At 52.6% G+C, this 14,159-nt stretch overlaps 1 protein-coding gene across 1 annotated transcript in view; it reads left to right on the forward strand.

The window, feature by feature from the left end:
* Window positions 1–14,159, forward strand: part of Bcor (BCL6 corepressor) — a 130,070-nt gene that overhangs the window by 66,379 nt on the left and 49,532 nt on the right. The gene's annotated exons all lie outside the window — the stretch shown is intronic.

A 14,159-nucleotide genomic window follows, 5' to 3' on the forward strand; every position in this document is an offset into this window, starting at 1 on the left:
AGCTCAAGGACAGGACCCAGGCTCTGAGTTCTTCTAAGAGCTAAAGAAAGCTGATGGCCCTCTTCACCCCAAATCAGAAGAGTTTCATGGGGAGCAGGAAAGAGACTGCCCTGGCATCTTCTGTATGCTCACTTTCCCTTCCATGATTTTTTTTGGGGGGGGGGTGCTGGTACCATGGCTTGAACTCAAGGCCTAAGGCCTCATGATTACTGGGCTTTCTTGCTCTACTGGTGCTCTACTGCCTGAACCATGCCTTCATCCCTGGCTGTGGGAGCCAAGTCCCAGGGGCTCACACCTGTAGGTGTACACTCTGGAGGCTGAGATTTGAGAATCTCAGGTCAAAGCCAACCTAAGCAGACAAATCTGAGTTTCTTCTCCCTAGTCAACCAGTAAAAAGCCAGAAGTGAAAGTGTGGTTCAAGTGGTAGAGCACAAGCCTTAAGCAGACATACAAGTGACAACGTGGGGCCCCTGAGGTCAAGCCCCAGTACCAGCCCCCACCCCCCGAAAACCAGAACAAAAAACCCACAGGTGTGGGAATGTTGCCCAAGTGATGTATAATCTCACCAAAGCAAGCACTGACCACAAGTAAGTACTGCTAGAGGCACAAAACTAGAGAGAGGCACAGCTACAGAATCTGCTTGTTCAGGAAGGAACTCTTTGCCTTGAACCTCCTGGCCCCAGACTTTTTCAAGGCTTACCTAGGAGGAAGGCATCTCTTCATGCAGATGATAAATTCTTATGTTCCCATGGTGAACACAGCCCATCAGCCGAGACCTGCCGATCCCACAAAGAAAGAAAATCCTTTTATGATATTTATTGCAGTTGGAAAGTGGCCAGGATGACCCCAGGGGAACATGATTGGAGAAGCTATGAAGGATCTGGTCCCAGAAAAACCTTAAAGTTTGGGGGTACCAGTGCAAGTGCATGAGAGTCAGATACTCTGGCAAAGCATGGAGTTTGGAGTATGTAGCCACACGTTATATGCATGGGGAGGGATAGCAATTTTCTTTCTTTCTTTCTTTCTTTCTTTCTTTCTTTCTTTCTTTCTTTCTTTCTTTCTCTCTCTCTCTCTCTCTCTCTCTCTCTCTCTCTTTCTTTCTTTCTTTCTTTCTTTCTTTCTCCTTCTTTCTTTCTTTTCTTTTTCTTTTTCTTTTTTTGGTGCCAGTCTTGAACCACAGGTCCACTTCTGGCTCTTTGCTGGTTAGTTGGAGATAAAAGTTGGACTGGACTTTCCTACCAGGACTGGCTCTTAACTATGATTCTCACATCTCAGCCTCCTGAGTAGCTAGGGTTACACACATGATCCATTGGTGCCTAGCATTTGAGGGGAGCAATTCTACAAGCCTTAGGTAGCTTAACCATAAAATGCAAATAGTAATATGTGTAACCTATAGAGTTATTTTGGGGTGTGAGATAACTTGGAAATGTACCTAATAAAGTAACTGACGAGAGCGAAGGTCCTCAATAAAGAGTAGCTATTTTTATCCGGTAGAAATTATTCATCGTTAACACAGACTGGCTTTGCTAGGAGATGCAGTGTGGAGTCTGGCTGCTGTTAGGAGGTTCACTGGAATTGGGAAACAGATCTGGAACCATTCTTCCCCAGCTCCTATGAGTGTCCACAGGAGGTACAGGCTCCCCTAGCCCCATGCTTCCCCTTTCTTGTTCTGCCTCAATCTGGTTATTAATGTATTAAGCCTTCGTTAATTTACTGCTTATTAATGTATTAAGCCTTCGTTAATTTACTGCTTATCAAATATATTGTTTGTTTTGTTTTGTTTTGTTTTGTTTTTACCTCCCTGCTGCTGCTGGTCCTGCGACTTAAACTCAGGGCCTGGGCACTGTCCCTGAGCTTTTCTTTCTCAAGGCCAGTGCTGCATCACTTGAGCCACAACTCTGCTTCAGGCATTTTTGTGGTTAATTGGAGGTAAGAGTCTCACAGACTTTCCTGCCCAGGCTGGCTTTGAACCATGATCCTTAGATCTCAGTCTCCTGAATGGCTAGGATTACAGGTGTGAGTCATTAATACCTCGCTCAAATAGATCTTTTAGTATCTCTGTAAACAAAACACCATGCGAGGTCCTGGGACATACAGCCTGGAACAACACTCTGAGACCAGGTTATATATGCTCATTGCTGGATTGGTGCAAGCTTAGTAATAAGTGGCAATGAGAGAAGCCCTGCCCTCATAGAGCATACAGTCTTGTGTGGGGGACAAGACTAACCAGGGAGGAAGTCACAGTCTATTCAGATGCTGGCCAGAGCCCAGCGCTAGTGGCTCACACCTGTACTCTTAGCTACTCAGGAAGCTGAGATCTGAGGATCGAAGTTCAAAGCCAGTTATCACCAATTAACCACCTAAAAACTGGAACTGTGACTCAAAGTGGTAGAGCGCTAGTCTTGAGCAAAAAAAGCACAGGGACAGTGACCAGGCCCTGGGTTCAAGCCCTATGACCAATAAAAGAAAACAAGCAAAAACAACAACAACAACAAAAAGACAACTCCCCCAAGGAGTCTATTTATAGAGCTGACAACAGGCCTGCATCTCTGGCCCTCAGAGGATGAGTTAGACGGTGGCAGGCAGCTGTTTAAAGAAGTTTTGTTGTTTCCCCCTTTTTTTGTTTCGAAATTTGAAATGAGGTCTCCCTATATAGCCTAAGTTGGTCTTTATATTTTACTCCTTCCTTCTTTTCTTCTCTTCTTTCTTTCTTGTGTGTGCCAGTACAGAGATTTGAACTCAGAGCCTAGGCACTGTCCTTACTCAGCTCTTTTACTCAGGGCTAGCATTCTATGACTTGAGCCATACTTCCACTTCCCTTGTTTGGGTCATTAATAGGAAATAAACATCTCAAGGACTTTCCTGCCCCAGCTGGCTTTGAACGCAAGCCGTAGTTCTCAGCCCCCTGAGTGGTTAGAATTATAGGCATGAGTCACTAGCACCTGGCACGTCTTGAACTTCTGATCCCACTAACTCAGCCTCCTTAGTGCTGGGATTACAGGTGTACACTGCCATATCCATCTGTGACATATTTTTTTGTTTCTGTATTTTCATTAGCATCCATTAGTTGTGTAAGGAGGGGGTTCACTGTGACATTGCCACACATGTATACAATATATCCTCATCAACCTCATCCCTTATCCTACCATTAAAACAATTTCAACAGGCTTCATTGTTCAATTTTCATACAGGAAAACAAAATACTTCAACCATATTCATCCTCATTCACCCTCTTTGTTAGCCCTCCTGAATATATCCACCCCCCAAGAGAGCCTGTTTTACTTTCCTGTCATTCTTCCTTTTTTTTTTTTAAAGTGTGTATTAATTGCACCAAGGGGTTTCACTGTAGTATTTCAGATGTGCATATATTATGTTTTGTTCAGAATAATCCTCTGTATTGCTTTCTCATTCCCCACCCCCTACTTATCAACAGCTTTCATTGTGATTCCTTATGCTATCCTCATACATAGTCGCAATATATTTCAAAATTATTCACCCTCCATCTTTCTTTTTCCCCTCTCTCCCTTCCCCCATCCCCCTAAGTGATTTCCATAGTTATAATCATGCCCTGTGTGTGTGTGTGTGTGTGTGTGTGTGTGTGTGTGTGTGTGTGTGTGTGTGTGTGTGTGTGTGTGTGTGTGTGTGTATCAGCAGTACTGGGGCTTGAACCCACAGCCCATGCTGTTGCTCAGCTATCTTTCTGAGCTACTTCTCCAGGCTGGCTTTTTTGCTGAATATTTTTGGAGATGGAGTCTCACAGACTTTTCGACATGCATGTACTTCAAACCTATTGTGATACTTCAGGTTTTAGCCTTCTGAGTAGCTAGGATAATAGGCATGAGCCACTGATGATGAACATGTTTTTGGAGGTATTTTATTTCTCAAAGATTTATATTTTTACTGTTTCTGTAGCATGATTTTGAAAGACCTTTCCAGCTGCCATGTAGAGGACAGATTGTTGGAGAGTGGGAATGAGGGCACAGGGACCAACTGGAATAATAATCCTGGACAATAAAAAATCCCAGCCTGACCTAACGGCAATGTAGGAGAAAGAAAAGAAGTGGGCTTAGTGGATAGAATACTTGGACGTAGAATCATCAGCTAAGCTATCGATGATGGGGTGGTTTAAGGAGACTAGTTAAGAAGATGGACTCTAGCTAGGCTCTGGTGGCTCACACCTGTAATTCTAGCTACTCAGGAGGCAGAGATCTGAGGATTGTGGTTTAAAGACAGCCCCCGCAGGAAAGTCCTTGAGACTCTTATCTCCAGTTAACCACCAAAAGGCCAGAAGTGGAGCTGTGCCTTAAGTGATAGAGCTGTCTGCATGTGTATTTCCAGCATTCAGGAAGCTAAGGCAGGAGGATGGCTTGAACACAGGTGTTTGAGGCCAGCCTGGACAACATGGTGAGACATTGTGTCTAGAAAGAACAAGTGAGGGGTGGGCACAGAAATGGTGGGACAAAAGGTGAACTAATTTAGCAGTGGTACTCAGTTGACACTATGTTGAAAATGAACTATACAAATTGTAGGTGGAGATGGGAAGGAAAACACTGGGAGAGAATGAAGGAAGGGGTACCATTATCCAAAAAGAAATGTACTCATGACCTGACTTATAAACCACCAAAAGGTCAGAAGTGGAGCTGTGGCTTAAGCGGTAGAGTGCTAGTCTTGGGCAAAAGCAGCTCAGGGACAAAGCCTAGTCTCTGAGTTCAAACCCCAGGGGACACACACACACACACACACACACACACACACACACACACACACACACGAAAAAACAAAAAGGAAAAAAAGTAATAGCAATCTGTAGGCTAAAACAAGTTTCACAGATAAACTACATATAATCATGAATAGCACAGATACATTTTTATGTTCTGTTACAAAGATATACAGGCAGAGGTACTCACCGGAAAGGCTGGGGATGTTTACAAGAAAAAATGTGTTTCTATTTCGCTTTATTTGGTTTTGTTTTTGAAGGACTGGGGGTCAAACTTCCATGCATGCTAGGAATTGTACTTTACCTTCAGAGCTACATTCCCAACTCTCTCCTTGTTTTCACATAAACTGTAACAACTGCGCTTGCATCTGTTTTTCTGCCTTCACCATAGACCCTGGGGGTCGTTCCATATCAGTGCACTGAGCAGACCTTTTCTTTTGTTTTTAAATAGCTACAAAAGTTCCATTGTATGCTTTTGCTGGACATCTTGATTGTTTCTAATCCTATGTTATTATGTAAACAAAGCAGTATTTAGCCAATAACTTAAAAATAACTTCAAAACTAGCTGATATTTGGAAGTGAACCCAGGCTAAGGGAATAGAAATGCCACAAGGATGTATACAGCTCTTTCAAGGGCAGCTGTCAGAGAAACATAAGATGGGTTAAGAATGGACATTCATTCTAGCTGGGCGCCAGTAGCTCATGCCTGAAATCCTAACTACAGGGGAGGGTGAGATATGAGAACCAAAGTTCGAAGCTTGCCTAGGCAGACAAATCAGAGAGACTCTTATCTTCAATTAACCAGCAATGTACTGGCAGTAGAGGTGTGGCTCAAGTGGTAGAGTGTGTCTAGAGCAAGAGCAAGAGACCCTGAGTTCAAGCCCCAGTATCCACAATAGAGTGGGTTTGACATAAGGATGAAAGATGCCTGGCACTGGTGGCTCATGCCTTTAATCAGAAGCACTCAGGCACCTGAGATCTGAGGATCAAGGTTTGAAGCCAGCCTGGCTAAACAAATCTGAGAGACTCATATCTCAGATTCACAACAACAAAAAGAAGGAAGTGGAGACACACACACAACTCAAGTGGTAGATAGAACACCAGCCTTGGGCCAGGAAGTCAAGGGAGAGTGTGAGGCTGAGTTCAAGCCCCAGAACCAGCACACACACACACACACACACACAGAATGAAAAGGCTGGGGGTCGGTCCATGACTCACGCCTGTAATCCTAACTACTCAAAAGGCTGAGATCTGAGAACCGAGGTTCAAAGCCAGCCTGTGGAGACAAACTCAAACTCTTATCTCCAATTAATCACCAAGTAGAGCCTGTGGCTCCACTAATAAGAGTGCCAGCCTTGACCTTAAAAGCTAAGAGACAGTGTCCAGGCCCTGAGTTCAAATCTCAGTACCAGCACTAGACAGATACATATCGAGATAGATAGATAGATAGATAGATAGATAGATAGATAGATAGATAGATAGATAGATAGATAGCAAGAAAGCCCCTGGGGCTGGGACTGGAGGCAGCCTAGAAGAGCCTGTTTACAGCAGGTGTGGAATGATGACTTAAAACAGTGAGAGGCCCAGTGCTGGCTGCTGTGGGGACACTAGGGTGATTGCTTGGACACAAGCCTTCCAGAACATTCCACTCCAGCAGGGAAACCAAGCTGTGTCACAGTCAGCTGCTATATTGTTAGAAAGTGGTTGCTTCTGTCGTTGAGGTTGAGGTACAGCCCGGAACAACCTTACCTCCAGGGGACTTACTGCTGGAGTTTGCTGGGTTCCCTGGGTTCCAGAACATATTAACTAGGGGAGAGGAGAATGATATTTTGCCTGAAAATTGCAGATTCCCCCCCCCCCATGGTGGATTTAAATGACATATGTCCTAGAAGGCTTTATAAAAATTGGAAAGAAATAAAAATCCCAAGAAGAATTTATATTCCTGATGGCATTGCTGATGGTCTTGTAAACTGTATATTTAATCAAAGACACTCAAATGCCTTTTTTTAACTATTGAAGAGCCATTTAAATGTCAACATAAGTGATTCCCTCCCAAATACTGATGTTTATACATTACTTCCTCTAATAGACCATAATGACTCATAAGGAGGCATTTCGTGCCTCTAAATTGTAGGTCTATTGAAATATAAATTAAGATGATAAATAATTTGACCTTACCTGAGAGTACTAAGTATTTACATGTGTCAAATACGAAATTACCCTGAATACCAGGGTCCCTAAAAAGGCAACCTTCCTCTCCTGGTTGAATTCAATAAATAAAATGGGGTTTATAAAAATTTCCCATAGAGTGAGCAGGAGAAAGAGGAGGGAATACACAAAAGATCGGGCTCGGAGACCCGTCCTTTCCGACCCCTCAGACTTCCCCCGGAGGCTGGGAGGGGTCGCGGAGCCCCTCCCCGAGATCGAAAGGCGGGCGCAGGCAGCCCCCGCGTGCTTCGCGCTCCCCTCTTCCCTCCTTCCGTAACACTGCTGGAGTTTAAAAACATGGAGTTTCCCCAGGAACTTCGCCAGGCCGAGCTCGCAGCCCTCCTGGGTCCCCGCAGCGGGATTCGCCGAATCGGCGGCGCTGTGCGGCTTCCCCGCCCCCACTTCCCCGGGGAAATCGCTGACCCGGCGGCCACTGGCAACTCCACAAAATCGCCCAACGGTCTTCACAACCCCAGAAAGCCGCGGGGTTCTCCCGATCTCCGAGACACCCCACCCGATCCTCCCCAGACATGGATGGGTAGCAGCCCGGCGCCCTCCACGGGGCCAGAGCCGAGCCCGTCCCTTAAGGCAGTGTTTGTAGCCGCCGGCGCTGCCCTGCTCTGGACTTGGGGCGCCGAGCCCTCCGTTCCGGGGAGGAGGGGGCCACCGTGGCTACCGAGGGGCTCAGGCCCGGCGGAGCTTAGGCTGGGCGCGCGAGGCGCTCGCACTGGGGTTTTGTTTTGTTTTGAAGCCGGCGTGGAGGGGGATGGGCAGCACCTTGTCAATGAGAAATTTCCTGTTCGCAAGACTCAGCTTGCAGAGTTTCTGTCCTGCCCTTGAACTGACAAGTGGATCTCGGCTGCGAGAGTCCCTGAGAGTCAATCCAGCCGCGCTAGGCGCGCAAGGAGGTGGGAGTGGGGGCGGGGGCATCGGCGCCGAGGGCCCCGGGAGCCCGGCTGATCGGGGCCGACGCCTGCCCTCCCGGTTCTCGGGCGCACCCGTGAGCGCCGAGCCGAGCGGTGACTAATCTGTGGCTCCGGGCCTCTTGGCGCGCAGCCCGGGCTCGCCTCCCGCCCCCTCGCCCCTCCTCCTCCCCGCCGCCTTCCCGGCCCCGGCGCGCAGAGCTCCGCGGGTCGCGCGATTGCGTTCCCGGGAGTGTGGGAAGCGGGTCGAGGCGGGAGGCTCCAAAGCCCTCTCCAGTCAGCCTCCTTCGACCCGGCCCCAATGTGCGTGTGTTTCCTTCCCCGTAGGCACTTTGATCAGCATTTCCTCCACGCCGCTGAGCCAGAGAGAAATGGGGCTTTTTAACCCCTTGTGTGCCGGCCCCACCGAAAGCAGAGTGGGAGGTTGCTTCTGGGAGACTGATGATGAGGGGCTAAGATCAGTTTGGAATCAGTTTGGACCCGTTCGGGCTCCAGGGGGAGCCCAGCCGGATTTGAGAAGCTTGCCCAAGCGCTGCAAGCTCTCCTGGGGAGAGCAGGCCGCGAAGCCCGAGGCGGCTCGTTAATGTTGAAGCCCGCCCAGGGGCTGTGTAGTAACCCGACCTGCCCCGCGAGGCGCGGTGCGGGTTTGGAAGGCCCCGCGGGCGGAGGCATCTGGAGGCACTTGGAGGCCCTGGCGGGACCTCACGTACCCTTGTGCACCCTGTTTGTTGGCTGGTGGACATCTCCCAACTTGGGGGTATGGGGATTGTGATCACTCGGCGGACTCGGCTGTGGCCGTAGCCCCCCTTTCTTGGCCCGGCCTCGCTAGGGAGTTAATGATTGATTTACTGGCTCCGTGAGGCCGGCGCCCTCCCAGCTGTTTGTCCAAACTGGGGAGTTTCTGGCGAGCAGCGCTAAAGCCGTGAGCAGGGGGGAGAGGGGGGGTCACCTAAGAAGGGAAACCAGGCTATCGAGGAGAAGGAGCAGCCACTTGATTAGCTCCCACTGGGCAGCTCTAAGTAGTGTCCAGGGCAAACCCGCGGGAGGCCCGGCCTGGGCGAAGGGAGCATTGGGAAGAGCCACATGTAAAAGGATTGGCAGCTGGTGATTAGGCCTCCCGGTTTTATGAGTCATAATGGGCCGCCGCCTGGCCCTCAACCTGCTCCTTGAGGACCCGGCGCGTTGGGGCCCAGGTCGTGCACCGTTCCCAGCCGCGCGTGGTGGTGGTGGGGGGATGCTGGGGGTAGGGGGGCGCCGAAGCATTGCGCTGGATTTCCTCATTCCTCGTAGAAAGCAACACAAACACCCTAAATCAAACCACTCCGACAACCGAAGGCTCCACACAGACACATCAATAAGGATTTCGCCTCCCGCGTTCGAACGTACTGAAACACTTGTCCTATTTTTATGCAAATGACACCACACAAATAGATCTAGCTGGCCCGGGAGAGGGGCGGGAGAACGAGGGGCGCCGCAGCCCTTAGCCAGGGAGCTGTGGCGGGGAGGGGGGGGGCGCCCAGCACCTCGGGGCCCGCGCCGGCGCAGGCACAGTGGTGCTGGCATTGGCCAGGAGGCCCGCCCCGCGTGCTGTGGCTCCTTGCCAGCGCCGCCAAGTCGGCCGCGTCCCCAGGCTGCCTGCAGAGGCGGATTAGGGAAGGAGCGAAGCGAGCCTGTGACTAATCGCGGGGCCTCGGACCGGAGCACCAAGGCCATGTGCGACTGACAGGATCGACACTAGCAGAGGACACGGCGACGCCTCGCTTAATTGCAGGCTTAAAAAATTGCCGCCTGAGCAGCTCCGGTGCGAAGAGCCACAGCGTGCCCATCGGGCTGGGTAGTACGCCAGGGTAGGGAACCCAGATCTTTTCGCCCTGTCAGAGGGAGGTTTGGCATCTCCTGAATCGAGGTACGTGGCCCTCACGTTCCCCACGGTGCAGAGTCCTCCAACTCCGCATACAAACTGAGTGTGGCTGAGCCAGTAGAATACGATCCAGCCTGCTTTCCTGTAGAGTTCATGTTCCCCTCTTCTAACCCGAGATCCACAAAGGAGGGGGCTTTGCAGTGGGGGGTGAGCGATTACAAAAACAAAAACCACATACACTCAACACTTTCTCTTTCCCCCTCTTCCTTTTCCACCGAGTGAGATATAAAACCCCGAGTGACCAAGAGGAAGCAGAGACAAGTCAAGGTTGCAAGGAGCAAGGTCACTAAGTGCCAAAAAGTCTGGGCTCACAGACACGCACCCTGGACTGTTCGCTCACGACCACAGTCCCTGTGGGCCAGACCTTCCTGGAGCGCCTGGGGCCTCTTTGGGTGTGTGGGGGGGGGGGAGGGGGGAGTGGAGAAGCGTCGGCTGGGCAGCTGAGCTGGATGGGGGTGGGGTTAGGAAGGCGGGGTGATGGGGAACCCAGCGAGAGAAGTTTCCACCAAGCTCTGGTCTGCTGCTGCCAAAATCCCCGGGCCCCTCCCCGCCCGCACTGCCTTCCGTTGCCACCACAAGTTTGGTTTAACGAGAGCTCGGGACAAAAGCAAACGTTTTCTATAGACCCCCGAAAACAAAGGGGGAAAAGAGACGCGCGGGGCCGCGGAGAAGCGGCTGCTAGCGTCATGGTGCCAGGCCGAAAGCACAGCATTAGAACTGCAAAAGCCGCGCGGGCGGGAGGAAGTGCGAGGCGGGAGGCGGGAGGCGGGAGGGAGCGCGGGGAGGGCGGGCGGGGGAGAGGCGCTGCGCCATGTTTCCGTGTCACCCGCCGAGTCGCCGGCGTTGGGCTCGGCCGCCGGCTCCCGCCTGCCTCTGTAACAGCAGAAAGCGTGCGATTAGCAGCCAGACAGGCGGGGACTCCGGGCCCGTGGGGCCGCCGCACACGCCGCCCGCGGCCCGGGCCCGCGCCCCCTCCCGCCCGCCGGGTAATCATCCTCCTCGCTGCAGCGCTGTGTGCACTCTCATTAGAGCAAGGAGGCTTTTCTCTGCGCACTCGCTCGGCTCCCGCTGGCAAAACAACGCCTTCCCTGGCCGGGCCCTGGGCCAGGAGAGTTGGGGAGGGTTGGGCGTGGGGGTGGGGTGGGGTGGGGAGGTGAGACAGGGCCAGCCACGCAGGTTAGATCGGCCGCTGGAGCTCCTCGGGGCACAGAGAAGATGGAAGATGGATAGGGTCCATCTTTCCTCACCCATATGGAGTGGCAAAGTCAGTTCGCTACCAGACTCTAGATCCCTATGGGGCAACGAGGAGGTGCTGGTGCCGCCTTGACCTACTCCCGTTCTCCCGCACGAGGCAAGAGTGGGACCGAGGGGCAGATGAGTGGGGGTGGACACTAGGAAGGCTCCCAAAACAGGCTTTACTGTCTTGAGAACTAGATTTTAAGGCAAGAAGCTAGTTCCCAGGGACTGTGGTCCTTTCAGTGAGATCGGGTGACCCCCCCCCCTCCCCGACCGCCCTGTAGGCCAACTGGCTTTAGGCTTGGCCTGCCAGAGCGGGTAAAAGAAGAGGAAGGCTGAGGTTCGGCTGCTCGGGGCCCTGAGCTTCGGAGCCCCATTTTCGCTTCCGCGATCTCTACACACAACAGTAGGCGATCTCTCCCAGCACCACGCGCCCAGCTGCAGGGCCCAGGAGCAGGTGTTCCTGCCCGGCCGGAGTGGCTGCTCCGCGCCCCTCCCGTCCCAGCTGCGGGTCTGGGAGAGGAAGGAGGAGACGTGTTTATGGCCGTTGCAGAGGGACCTCGCACCGGACCGGGAGTAGGGTCCTCTGGGCTTTAGTAGGGGTACCCTAGAGCGCGGGTAGTCAGGAGAGATCAGGGGTGACGCGCGACCAGCTCTCGTCTGGAACAGCCCTGGGGGCCAGCGGAGGCCGCTCAGGGCGGCGCGAGGGCTTCCGGTCCCCGTGACTGCGGCGGCGGGGCGGTCGGGAAGTTCCCGGGGCGGCCGCGAGGAGCACCCTCCCCTGGCTGCCGCCGCCGCCGCCGCCGCCGCCGTACAACGCCCGGAGCGGCGCCCCTAAGAGCCTCTGGGCGTCTGGCAACGCAGCTCTCGATTTGTGCTGGGATCGTGGCTGCGGGGTGGTCCCGGCTCAGCCCCTGAGTGGGGGTGGGGCTGGGGCCCGGAGACCCCCGCGGGAGCGGCCGCGCGCCTCCCAGCCCCCTCCTCGCCGCCACCGCTGATATGGCGGGCACGTGAAGCGCAGCTCGGCGCCCCGGCGCCAGCCAGGGAGCGGCCTGCCCCGCCGGCTTAGCTTACCCGCGGGTCCAGGAACGCGGAACCGAGCCCAGCCGGGCCCCGCGGAGTCCGATCCCCCACCCCAGCCCCACCCCCAGCTCTCTGTGGCCCCGCACCCTGAGCCTTGGGGCCATGCCAGACGGCACGCCCGAGGGGAACTCTGGTTGACTGTTGGGACGCGTGTGGGCCTTACGCGAGGCCTGGCTGTCAGCGGATGCCCGCTCGCTAGGCGCTAATACTGCGGCCAGGCTTTTCGGGGAAGGGCTAGAGGTGGGGTTTCCCCACATGGCGGTTTCGGCTCCCCGGGGACGATCCGGCAGCGGCTGGCCCAGGGCTTTGGGTCTGGCAGCCTGGCCCGGAGGAGGAAGACTCGGGGTGTCTGGCTCGGTGGTGCCGACCCTAGATGGAGGTTGAGGGGGGCGGGGAGTCTCAAAGCTTGAGCCGGTGGAGAAACAGGCTTGATGAGCTTGGCCTGGGATCCCAGCCTGCCTGGATGTTTGTGATCTGGGCCTAGCAGTTGGACTAGGGGAATTTGCAAGCGGCCATGTGGGCCTAGAGTTTGATACCAAACCTTCCTTAACATACAATCCAGAAATCCCTTATGCGGGGCGTGGGGCGAGGAATTCTAAAACACTTGGAGAGCCCAGTTCAGCTAAGAATTCTCCGGTTCTGGGACATCTAGTATCTTTTTCTCCATTTGCAGAGGCCTATGAAAATCAGCCGAGTTTCTTATTATTTAGAATTAACAACCACCTCATGTTGACATTGTTATATGACCCTTGCAGATAAAACTACCTGTTTAGTTTCAACATGAGCTTGATGGTGAAACACAAGCACCGACCAGTAACCAAGAAGGAAAACGCCACTTGGATCTTGGGTTGGATGCAAAATAAATCCTCATCACGCATCCGTGGTTTTATGCAGCCTAATTACTCAAGTAATCCTGCCCCCCACGAGAAAGCCTGAAACCCTGCAGTAGAGGTGTGACTTTTCCTGGGTAGCCTCGCCGATGGGGAGGGGGTTGCTGGTGGAGAGGAGGTGGGTTTTAAATGTCACTTCCAAATGAAAATGCTTTCCTTCAGCCTTTTTCTTTTCTTTCTTTCTTTCTTTTTTTTTTTTTTTTTGATGCAGTTTTCGAAAGGAGCATTTTTGCGAGATAAGAAGTGACCGATCAAAATCGCTGAGGGGAGGTTGTAAGCAGCCGCTTTGCCCCAGCTTAGCCTTATCTTATCTTTCACACTTGCATGGCAGAAAAAAAAATTGGCTTATCTTTATCCCCACCCCCTTCTCGCCTTAATTGCTAAAAAACACTGGTGTGTTAAACGGGCAGGAAGGAGGTCTCAGGATTGTCAGAATGGGGGGGGGGGGAGTGGGTTCCTGGGGGTGGTGGTGGAAGGTTTATTCTTTTCCCCAGGTCTTTCCAGTACAACACAGTGGGCCCAGTTTGGGCCATTGGGCCCTTGACCAGGTCTCCCCCCTTCCTTCCTTCCTTCCTTCCTTCCTTCCTTCCTTCCTTCCTTCCTTCCTTCCTTCCTTCCTCTCTCTCTCTCTCCCTTCCTTTTTTCTTGCTTTCTTTTCCTTTCCTTCTTTCTTTCCTTTCCTTTTTCATAATGGCCTTGATTTGGGCAGCTTCTCCAGGCCTCCGTTTCTTAGCACTGTGTTTATCAACCTCTCTCCCCTTCATCTTTCAAAAACTGGCGGTAGGTCTCTGATTGAGGCCTTCATCCCCCCCTCCCCTACACACATTCCCCTTTTGGGGAGGGGGATGCAAGGCTGGGACGCGTAGCCTGCTGGAAATCATTAAAATATATGCGAGTGTCTGCAAACACACACACTTTTAAATCATGGCGTTTCCCCTCCACGCTGGTATATTTAAACTCCAGAGCGAGCTGGATCTCCTCCCTCTCAGTCGTTTGTCTGTGTCACCGACAGGCCGCTAATGGCCGGGCTTCCAGGCGCTGTGCATTATGCATTAGCCTCCTCCCTCCGCCGCACACAGAAGGTTCTGTCAGGCCTCGAAACGCAAACCACCCTGCAGCCCTCCCCCGCGTCCCGCATTCGCGGCCAGGGACTGTAAGACTGCTAACGCTCAGGCGACGCA

This window comes from Dipodomys merriami, unplaced genomic scaffold (genome assembly GCF_024711535.1).
Source record: "Dipodomys merriami isolate MVZ:Mamm:240054 unplaced genomic scaffold, mDipMer1.0.p SCAF_3, whole genome shotgun sequence".
Classification (NCBI taxonomy): domain Eukaryota; kingdom Metazoa; phylum Chordata; class Mammalia; order Rodentia; family Heteromyidae; genus Dipodomys; species Dipodomys merriami.